We start from the raw sequence: 11290 nt of genomic DNA, 5'->3' as shown, positions 1-11290 counted from the left end.
CAGGTAGAAATGAATTGACAATTGATCACCTGTCTCTTTCCAATTGACTTCGACCGATTTCTACCAGGTCGAAACGAATTCTGCTGCCGAGCTGGATTGGTTTCGACTAGTTTCAACTTGCTCCATTAAACAACGACCTGTCTAGTTTCGACCAAAACATTGACTCGTATAATATCTACCAGTTGACAGAAACCAATTGAAACCGATTTTTACCAACGATTGAACCAAGCTGATATATATAATTTAACTAGCTGATCCGGTGTGCTTTGCTACACCTTTCAAAATCAAATGATACTTTCAAAAAAACCAAGCTGATATATATAATTTAACTAGCTGATCCGGTGTGCTTTGCTACACCTTTCAAAATCAAATGATACTTTCAAAAATTATTCAAATTTTTATTGTTTTATTGGCATTATTTTAAATCAAATTATAACATAATTCATAAGCAACTGCTATAAATGAGAGTTGCAGCTGGAGTTTTGAATTGCAATTTTTTATCTGAATACAGTTTTTTTGAAGATGGCTGAAATGTAAAGAAATTATTATTATTTGACTAAACAATCACCGAAAAATATCAACTTATAAAGATAACAACAACTGGCGGTGATCAAAACTCGTAAATTTCTACCCTTTTTTTTCGTTCCCAAAAATCCTCTTATATCAAATATAGTTCCATTGGTTGATAAGTTTTTAAGCTTTACAACAAAATGTATATGGAACCTCCTCCTTTCTTCCCCTCTCTACAATGTTAAACTAGACTAGACTAGTTGACCCGGTATGTTTCGCTACGCCTTCCATAGAAACAAAATCAGGTGCGTTAAAATGTCTTATAATTTAAATATAATAATATATTATAATTTAAATTATAATTTAAATATAATTCCTTTTAAATTAAATTTCAACATTATTTAAAGCGAACTACTTTTCCTGGCATCTGAGCTTCTAGATTGTTTTGAGTATAAACATATCTTTATAGTTTGACGGTTGGAAAACACCCTTAAGAGGAGGATCCACAATACAATAACACAAAGACAATAAACACTAAAACACTAAGCCATTGTTTTTGTTAATGTAGGTTACATTTATTGAATATGAAGGATAATGGGAAGCGTCTATCAATACAATATATCATACAATTTGGTTTGAACTTGTTTGTCAATTCAAAAGATCGTCTTATTAAGTCAAAACGCTTACGTTTATCAATTTTAAACAATAATCCTTCGAGGATTGTTAAAATTTTGTATTTTTTTTCATTTATTTTGTATGAGAGCCTTCCCCTTTTTAGATTTGGAGGGGTTTGAAACTATTATGAAACCCATTTTCGGCCTTGGCGTAAAATTTGTAGTAATTTTGTTTGGGAGTCCCTCTTTTGAGATTTTGAAGGGTTTTGAAAATATTATGAAGATGGCTACACATCAAATTTCACGTTGATCGGTTCAGTAGTTTCCGATAATTGTTCGAATTGTGTCAAATTATTGTTAATTTTGTATAGTGTAACGGGTACACCAAATCGAAACAATTAATTTATAATTTCGCTAAATATACTTGAATCCTATTGAACAATTTATTCAGTTTCATTAATTAAATAAATAAGCCTTTCATAATTCAGCAATAATAAAACAACGTTTTCAAATACGCCAATAGAAATTGCGCCTTAATTCAAACAATTAAAGATAAGATTAAACAAACACCCATTACCATTTGAAGCACCACCCCAAATGAACAATCATCAATCATTAATAACACATCTGAGTGACCGACACAATTCTGGCGGCGAGCACGTGACTCTAGATGCTATCTTCTGTAGGCCACCGACCACTTTCTTATTTTGGCGTCAGTTGAATGACCTCTTTCGTGGGCTTTTGTGCACTTATTTTTGAAAAGCAAAAGTTGGGCCTCTATTATTCGGATCCAGAAGGGGAAGACGAGGACTACTCGAAGAATTCGCGAATTGGGATGTAATTGTTTGACTTCGCGATTCGACTTGTTCGTATCGGGTAGTTCCGGTTGCGAAGTCAAGCTAGATCAGGTCGATCAGCGGACGATTGAGACTCCAAGCTCACTTACGTCCGGCGATTCGAAGTGTCAGGATCGAGTAGTTTTTCCAATTTCAATCGCGAATAGGTAATTGAAGTCAGAGTGTGATTCCGAGACCAGGTGCCCTTATTTAAAAAGCCCTCTTTTTCGCTTTAGTCTGTGCTAGGTAAAGGAAGATTAGGATAGTGCAGTGCAATAAAGTAGTGCATTTGAGTAATAGGTAGGTGGAGACCCAAATGGGTCAAATTAGCAACCAGAACCGCTTAATAATTAGACCCGACATGCGTTTAACCCGACCATCAGCCACAGGTACGCACACTCATCGTAGCATCCACCCTAGAAGACGGACAGCGGGCCCGTCGCGAGCCACAGCGGGGTCCCGCAACATCAACCCCCACCAGTTTGGCCAACCATACAGCCGGCCACCTCGAAGCGTGACACCACAGCCACCCACGCCACGAGTGGCCGACAGCAGGCTGGTTAGCGGCTGATGGCCATACCAGCAGTCGCCGAACAACCCACCACAGTCAAACCATCACCGGATTCCATTCTTCCCAACCAGTCACGCTACATAGCTGCGCAATTGCTATGCGGTGACCGGTTGAACAAAAAAGGTTCTGATCGCCCCGTCTTAGCTACCTGCATAGGCCTCGACCAGCGAACATCAGCCGGGAAGCCGTTAGGTAGCCGCAAAGGAGCGACCGAACACGACGAGACTTACATCAAGTCCCGCCAACAGCTAGCAGTCCGACTTGCACCGTATCTTTTGGGCCGGATGTACAAAGTGTTTTTTGCATTTTCTGGCCGGAAAATCTAGTTTTTCGGACCGGCGAGCCGACAAAAGTAGCCTTTTCACCACCCACGAGGTGGAAAAACCGGAAAATTGAGCAAAAATCAAATCATTTTTCTTCGCAAATTCTCTAAGTTCTTTTGCGAGAAACCAAGCGTCTCCACCGAAATGCACTGCTAGGTAGAAGTTTAAAAGAGGGAAAAATTGTTAGGCCTAACAGTACAATGTAAAAACAACACGACACACACGAAACGCAGAACAATAAATCGAACCATTGTAAGCAGAAAGCGAATATTTTAACCACTTTAACGAAGATGGTCTGATTGGGGTAGCTGGAAAGGGAGTCACACGCTGTTCGTTGTTCGAGAATTATTTCTGTTTCTTTTGCTGCGGAGATTGGCCGCGAATCCAATCGATTTCTGTCCTTTCTGATCCAGGTAAGGGGGTTTGTTCTCGTCCAATGATTAGCGCCCCTAGCTTGCTTTCGTAACGAACAGCTAACTCATTTTTCCACGGATTTCTCCCGGGTTTTGTCTCGACTTCGGGGCGGCCCTCAGGGGTCGAAGTACGGATCCCTTTTTAGAGTCCCTTCCGCTTCTTTCCCAAAATAGGGAATCAAAAGGAACTCGCGACCGAGTCTCATCAGCTGGGCAAAATAAGAAAGAGGGGGTGGTCTTCCAAACGGAAGTGGCGCTTAAGCCACCTACTTAAAACCGGCAGCGTGTCGGGCCTCTCGTTATAATAGGAGCCCCCCTTCTTTGGATTTGGAAGACTTTTAAAGTATTATAAAAAAACATTCCCGGTCCTGAAAATGGCTTCACATCAAATTTCACGTTGATCGGTTCAGTAGTTTACGAAAATGTTCGAATTGTGTCAATTTTTTTGTTAATTTTGTATAGGGGCCGCCTTTTTTGGATTAGGGGGGGTTTGAAAGAATTTTGAAAACCATTCTCAGTCTTGAAAACGGCTACACACCAAGTTTCACGTTGATCGTTTCAGTTGTTTCTGAAAATTGTTAGAATTAGAATTTTTATTAATTTCGTAAGGAAGCCCCCCTTCTATTAAGATGGAGCCGTTAGAAAGCATTTTAGGAACCGTCTCCGGCCTCAAAACCCATATATACCAATTTCACAATGATTGGTTCAGTACTTTCCGAGTCTATATGGAACAGACAGACAAACATTCATTTTTATATATATACAGTGTATATTATACACTCAGGCAAATTCTGATTATAACTTTCATTAGATGCGTCTTATGAACCGCTTTAAGAGTGCAAAATTATGTTTCATAAGAGTCTTATGTATTTTTTTTCAGTTTTCATTAAAACATCTTATAAAAAATAGAAGAATCGGCTTTATGAAAATATAATGAACTTATTCATCCGTTCCATCAGTTTTTTCAACGAAGCACTCCCCGTGAAGTTAATTTTTTTTTGTTTCGATTATAGTCGTTTTAACATCTTTATGTCATTCGCGACTTATATCAACGATGAAATGTTGGTGGATAAGTCATTGAAAAACTTATCCGGTACAACAGTGAACGATGTGTACTCTTGGGCTCAAACTCACGGTCATCGGCTCAGAAAGCAACTGACTTGCCAACTGAGCTATATCACAAGCTCCCGTGAAGTTAATGTTTTCTTTAAGTGAAATGTAATTGTGATCTATTTAATGGTGAGTTTGAGTTGCATTTTTTGTTTACTTTTCAGCATAATAACAGGATCAAGTTCAAAGGACTCGATGCGGCAAAAAACTCCGTTGGAATCAAGGGTTGATATGTTGCGGATGATGACATATTATTTCATACAAATTAGTCAAAAAATAAAATGAAAACATCGAAAATCTTGATTTTTTATTGTGATACGTGAGATTTCCTGTTTCCATAAGATCCTCTTATGAAAAGTAACAACCTCTCATTGAAGAAGGTGTTCTTTCGAAGAATTCATTGGCGTCATAAAACAATCTTATGAATTTCAATGATTTTTCTTACGGCGCCACTTCATAAGAGAATCTTATAGCCTACATAAGAGTATTTATCTGAGTGTAGATAGACTAGTTGACCCGGTGTGCTTTGCTACACCTTGCAAAAATAAATAAAATTTTAAGTTTCATCAGTTCCATGATTATTCCAAAGTGTATGTTTTATTGGTATGGGTTTTCCACCTTCCATTCTTCCAAAGTGGGGAGGACCGATACACACTTTATTAATATCTAAATAACGTCACTGATCGCATTTGGCTCCATTTATTTGATAAAAATATGAAATAAACTTGTCTCCTTCCCTACTTTGCCCTGAAAAAAAACGGAAGCTCTCAATTTATTTGTATGAATATAACCTCTCTCATAAAAGTTGGTACCTTGGGGATGAATAAACCAATTGGTTTAAAATCCCAAGATGGTTCCTTTTATTTATAAGTGCTCGATTAATGCTTAAAAATGCCCTTTTCTCCTTCCACCCGCACTTCTTGAAGGTGACAGGCGTTTTTATATAATTATACCATTTTATTCGTTCCCAAAAACCCGCTCATTTTAAACTTGGTTTTATTGGATGATGAGTTCTCAAGTGATACATAAAAATTATTTGGAAACCCCTCCTTCCCTCTCTTTTCTGCAAGGCGGAAGGTTTTACAACAATCTTAGAAACATATCACGTACCCAAACATGCCATATTTGATTTCATTTACTTGATTAATTTTTAAGTTTTGCCAACAAAATTGTATTAGGCCCCTCCCACACCTCTCGTGCTATCATTTATTATGTGAAATTCGATTACATTTAAATACTTTTCGATGAATGTTAAAAATTGTACAATAACCCCCTCTCTCTTCCTATCTTCCCACTGGAAAAAAGAGGGATACTAAAGAGTCAGAAATCATTTATCGTACCCTAATACCATCCCATGCTAATATTGGTTTCATGTGCTTGATTTATTCTCCAGTTATACAAAAAATTGTATGGAAACCCCTCCCCCTCTCCTTTTCCCCCATGGAAGTAAGGGAGGGGTCTCAAACGATCATTAGAACATTTCTCGTACCCAAACGACCAATACAGTGCGTTTTTTTAGTAATCGGCGATGGCAGAAACGCTATGACAATAAACTTTTGTTTGCTTATCGACTCAGATGGTGCACTGCGTAAGATATCGGACTGACAAGCCGAGATGAGATGTTGCAGGGAATTCGATTCTCACTATATTTTTTCGGGGTAAATTATCCAAAGGGATGAAAATCCCATGAAATGTTTTTTTTTTGTTTCGCTTGAAAATAGTGGTCATACATCATTTTTACTTGGGAGCTCGTGTCTTTATGCCAGTAGTGCATTTTCAATCCAATGGCACAGGCACTTTTCAGCGCATTTTCGGCATATGAGTGTAGCTTTTTCACTGTTTTTAATGCAATTTACTTTTTTAAGTTTTATTTAAAACCTAAACAATTCAAGATGGTCAAGTCATTTTCTCCATCTCAACTGGTTTGTATTGTTGTATCCATACCATGCAGAAAGTGCTTCCGAATGTTGCCCGCCTGCACTCTCATGAAGCCATCCATCGAACGCAGCACTCGATTGTTGTTCGTCACTCCACCGAGGATCAATGACGTCACTATTTTTTCCCTCTCGTTATATTTGCATAACGCTGATGCTACGTCGAGATAAATCAATACTCTGGACTTTCCCGGAGCAGGATGAAATCGGGGCCAATCAGAGCGTTGTTCGGATGGCATAATTTATTTATAATTGAATCAGCGCTTCGTTTGGATTCTGGTGAGCATGAAAGGTCACTGCACAAATGACGCAGGTGGAATACGCATTGATGAGAGTTTATATTTAATGAACTTGAATCCTGTTTGATGTTTATTTTTTAAATATTGTTTATTTAAAAAAGTTTTTGAATGCTAATACTTTATTTTGTTTCCCGTTCACAGGTCTCTATACCAGTCTTAATCATTTACGACCAGCTTCATTTAAATGGTAAGTCAATAATTTTACGTTTTGTTCTAGATTGTAATAAAAATAAAAGACTTCAATTGTAAAGAAAAGTCCTGGTGATGGAACAATCTCTAATTATTTTCTCGATGTTTGGAACACTTCAAATTGGAATATTGACCTATAATCATTATCGATTGATGGTATCTAAACTTTCAAGGCAAAGTACTCCACCGCAGAATTCCTTCCACCCATTTTCAAAATAGAAGGATAACTATCGTAAATGCACGGCAAAATAGCACCAAATGAACCATGCAGTAACACCCCGGCTCCGGCCTTCGTCTTCAGCATTTTCATGTTCCCGCTTCTTTCCTTTTGAATATGGAATACCTAGTCGTGTGCCAATTCATGCTTTGGCAAAAGATGATGAGGATGAGAGCTTTCGCTACACTAAGAACTTTTCCCACTGACGTCATTGATAAAATTTCTGGAACAACCACCGACTGCCAGGATAGCTCGCCCTCATCCCCCTTACCTCAACCTATGAAGTTAGTCTCCTTTTCCGTTCCGCAACAATCCGGGAGTTTGGCTGCGGGTGGTGTTTCGGTTTATATTTCCTTCGCAACAAGAAGCAACAGCACTCGAGTAAGGACTCGTTCGTTTGTCTGCTCAAAGGTGAATTGAGCTAAAAATATCTCATTACCTGACTGAAAAGCTTATCGTGTCGGTGCGATATACGATAGCAGAACTTTTAAGAATGGGAGAATACATACGGATGGTATCATCGCCCCGCATTTGACAACCAGGGGGTTTAAAGCTTGAAAAAAAACCCAGTCCTGCATTTGCTTTGAACAATTATCTTTCATTGAAATGATGGTTTTTTTTTTCAAATATATTAAAATGGCATGGATTTTAATTCTTCAGAATAGCATAACAAAACCCCCAATATGGGCTCAAGTTCTACGCTACTAATCATATTGATCATGATATCGAGTCTCGATCTGGCTTACAAAATTGTTAGTGGTTAGGTGTATACCCCATTTAGATTTTTTTCAAACCAAATTTTCAGTTCAAAAAAGAAACTTAATACCACAGTGATGTTAAAATAATGGATCCACAAAGTAATTTTAAAATAAGTGTTAAGATATATGTCAGTATGTTCTCAAAGCATTAAATTTTTCGAAAAGCCGTAAGGCCGAAAAAAAATTGAAATCTTTCTTTTGTCATTTGAAGTTGGAACCAGACTTGTAAACCATCGACATTTTCTCTGACAGTCGCACAGCCTGCTTTTATCAGTTTCATTGTTCGTGCCACCAAACGAATGCGACCGAAAACTTGCCGAACAGTCGACTACCATCAAACGAAACGACATTCATTCTTCTTTGTGTGATTGTCGAACGAAATTTCGTGTCTTGGTACACGAGAGGGATCATTTGATGGTCAAACGACCATAATTCCCGACAGTTTACGACATCGCCTATCTTTTTCACGCAGCAGAACTCACAGACTCAATAAGCAAATGCAATCTTTTCTATTCACTCCCTCCTGTTGAAAAAAAAAATCGCCACTCTGCAGCACCGGGTGATGTTTGGATGTGTTGGTCGAACAATGTGGAATGATTGTCTCGATTATCTACGCAAGAGGGATGAATGTCAAACGACTAACCACAACAAAGATCAAAATTTCATTTGACATTTTTTTGCTCTCCGATCAAACGATTGCGCTCTCCACGATTGTCACGAACGATGTGTAGTGATTGTCTCTGGAAAAATTCAAACGATGGTGACCACTTACAAGCCTGGTTGGAACATTAAAAACAATAAACAAACGATCCTAACAATAAACAAATTAATACGAATTTCAGCTTTGATAAAACACCCTTCAAAATTGAAGAAATGAGTTAAGAATTGGTATGGGTCTTCTAACAGACAGGTCAAGGAGTAATTCTAGATCTAGAAAACAGGAGGGAGGGTCCAGAGATAAGGAGTGGGAGGGTCATTCCCAAAATTTCAGGATTTGTATTGAAGACCTTCAAGCGAGTGTAGCGGCCAAGTTTGGCGAGTTTCTGATAAAATTTCTGCCATGATTCTAAATTTATTTTTGAATTCGGATGTATGTATATTTACATCTCTGAATGTTTTTATTTTTGTTTTTGATTGTACATACCTAATATCCTTTCCGATTTTATATTTGAACTTATGGAAACTTACGAAAAAATGTGTACATCATGTAGCAGTAGCAGTGTGTACTTTACAGATCGAATTGATTTATCGAATTGATCGAATTGATCGAATTGATTAATATGCACGGTTATTAATTTTTTTTCACTTGAGAAAAAAGTTGGTTTTCTAATACATATAATATAGTAATAAAGGTTGTGCACGATGAATTTGCCACACTATGAAATTGCTCTAACTTTTCAACCGTTGGGTAGAATTTAATGAAAAATTGGGTGGATTTAGTTCATAGTGCATTGTTTACATCCTGCCAGTTTTAAAGTCCTGTGATCAGAACTCTCCGAAATGGAGTTTTTTTTTGTGATGGTCCCATGAGGCCCATTTGGGTCCTCCCTCCACCCCATACGCATCATTTGAAGTGGGAGGGACAATTCATCCTTAGGATATTTGTTTACATGTTTCTTTGTCATTTTCTGTACTACTTGGTCGTCTTATCAACTCCCGCGTATGTCCATCACTGTACAGATTATACATATGTCTGATATCATATTTCCATCACATTAACATCCCATTTGGGATTCTTACATATCTCAATAATTTGTCTTCACATATAGTATTGCCATTCTTTTGAAGCTTTTTATGTTTAAGTTATCTTTGATGTTTTGCGGCAAGCTGTTATACATCTTTAAACCGTTGTAGAATATAGATAGTTTTGTCATTTCTTTCTTAGCTAATGGAAGTCTAAAATCGCATGCCCTTCTCGTATTGTAACTGTGAATATCGTTTCCAACTTGTAGATCTCGAGCCAAATATGAAGGTAACATTCCAATTTTCATTTTATGAACAAACATTAGGCTATTATAAGCAATTCGTTGTTTCACAGACAGCCATTTAAGCATGTCTAGCATAAGAGCACTAGGCGTGTACCGGTTGCAACGTGTCACAACTCTCATAATCTTATTTTGGATTTTCTGCAATCGCTTTATTTGTGTGTCTGAGGCTTGAAGTAGTATTGTAGAACAGTAATCAAAATGTGGCATAATTACTGACTTCACATAAATGATTTTTGACCAGAAAGTCAAATACCTATTTATCCGACAAAGTATACCATATTTTTTTGCGATTTTTTTGATTGTATAATCCACATGCTCTATAAAGTTTAGCTTATCATCGACTTGAACTCCTAAATACTTTATTTGACGTACTCTTTCGATCACACATCCGCCAATTAGCAGACTTGGGCAACTCACAATTTTGCGGTTGCCTATTATCATCCAGTTTGTCTTATCGAGATTTAGACATAATTTTCTTTGTTTCAGAAACTCAGTAATGTTTTCCAGATCAGCATTTGCCTCATGCATTATGAGTTCTAAGTTTTTACCAGTCCAATAAGATACTGAATCATCAGCAAACAGTTTCAGGTGACCGTGTTGTAGGCACATTTTTAAGTCGTTGATGTATAGAATAAATAGAATTGGCCCCAGGACACTTCCTTGAGGGACACCTAACTTATTTTCTTTGTACTGAGAGTAGGACGAGCCAAACTTTGTCCGTTGCATTCTCTTGTCCAAGTAACTTTGAAACCAGTGTAAGACCATGCCACTTAAGCCGATTCTTGCTAACACATCCAACAATTTCAGTCGATCAATCGTTTCAAACGCTCTCTTGAAATCAAGGAAAACAGCAACTGTGTAATAACCATTTTCAACATTATCTTTCCATTTTCGAAGTATTGAATTAACCGCCGTTTCCGTAGAATGATGTTTCCTGAATCCGGATTGTTCCTCAATCAAAATATTTTCCGATTCAATGAACTGTAGCAATTGCCGTTTTACTGCTAACTCAAGCACCTTCTCTTGTAACTCCAACATGTTAATAGGTCTAAATAAAGTTGACTCTCGTGTGTTGGTCTGTTTTTGAACAGGGACCACAGTTGAAAATTTCTATGTGTCTGGCATTGTACCTGATTGCAGACTACTGTTTGTAATTTCCAATAATGGATTTGCAAGTATTGTTAAGGAATCCTTGAAAACTCTTAATGACACATTATCAATGCCCGCAGTAGATTTCATGTTGTTTATGAAGTCGAAGAAACAGCTCGTGCGTGACAGAATCTTGCGCATTCATCACGAGAACAAGAATCTCTCGCATCCTTCCATCGGAAAAACGTTGGGAATCGCGAATTCCACGGTGTCGCGAGTGATCAGGTGGTTAGAGGGGGCCTTTCAACCGAAACCCGAACGCCTCCGTTCGGGATGTGGCTAAGAAGCTGCACCTCAGCCGATGTTTTGTCCAGAAGGCCAAAACTAAGGCTGGGCTTCTAACGTTCGAGGTACAAAAGGCCCTTAACCCTTTCCTTCC

At 37.9% G+C, this 11290-nt stretch overlaps 1 protein-coding gene across 1 annotated transcript in view; it reads left to right on the top strand.

Annotated features, from left to right (window-relative positions):
* The first annotated feature begins 6781 nt into the window (after window positions 1–6781).
* LOC129739384 (protein retinal degeneration B) overlaps window positions 6782–11290 on the top strand; it is a 134698-nt gene continuing 130189 nt past the window's right edge. The window contains exon 1 of the mRNA XM_055730809.1: window positions 6782–6797. The gene's annotated coding sequence lies outside the window, so the exon portion shown is untranslated. The remainder of the gene's footprint in view (window positions 6798–11290) is intronic.

The sequence above is a fragment of the Uranotaenia lowii genome, chromosome 1 (genome assembly GCF_029784155.1).
Source record: "Uranotaenia lowii strain MFRU-FL chromosome 1, ASM2978415v1, whole genome shotgun sequence".
Taxonomy (NCBI): domain Eukaryota; kingdom Metazoa; phylum Arthropoda; class Insecta; order Diptera; family Culicidae; genus Uranotaenia; species Uranotaenia lowii.
This window is presented reverse-complemented; position numbering and strand designations above follow the sequence as displayed.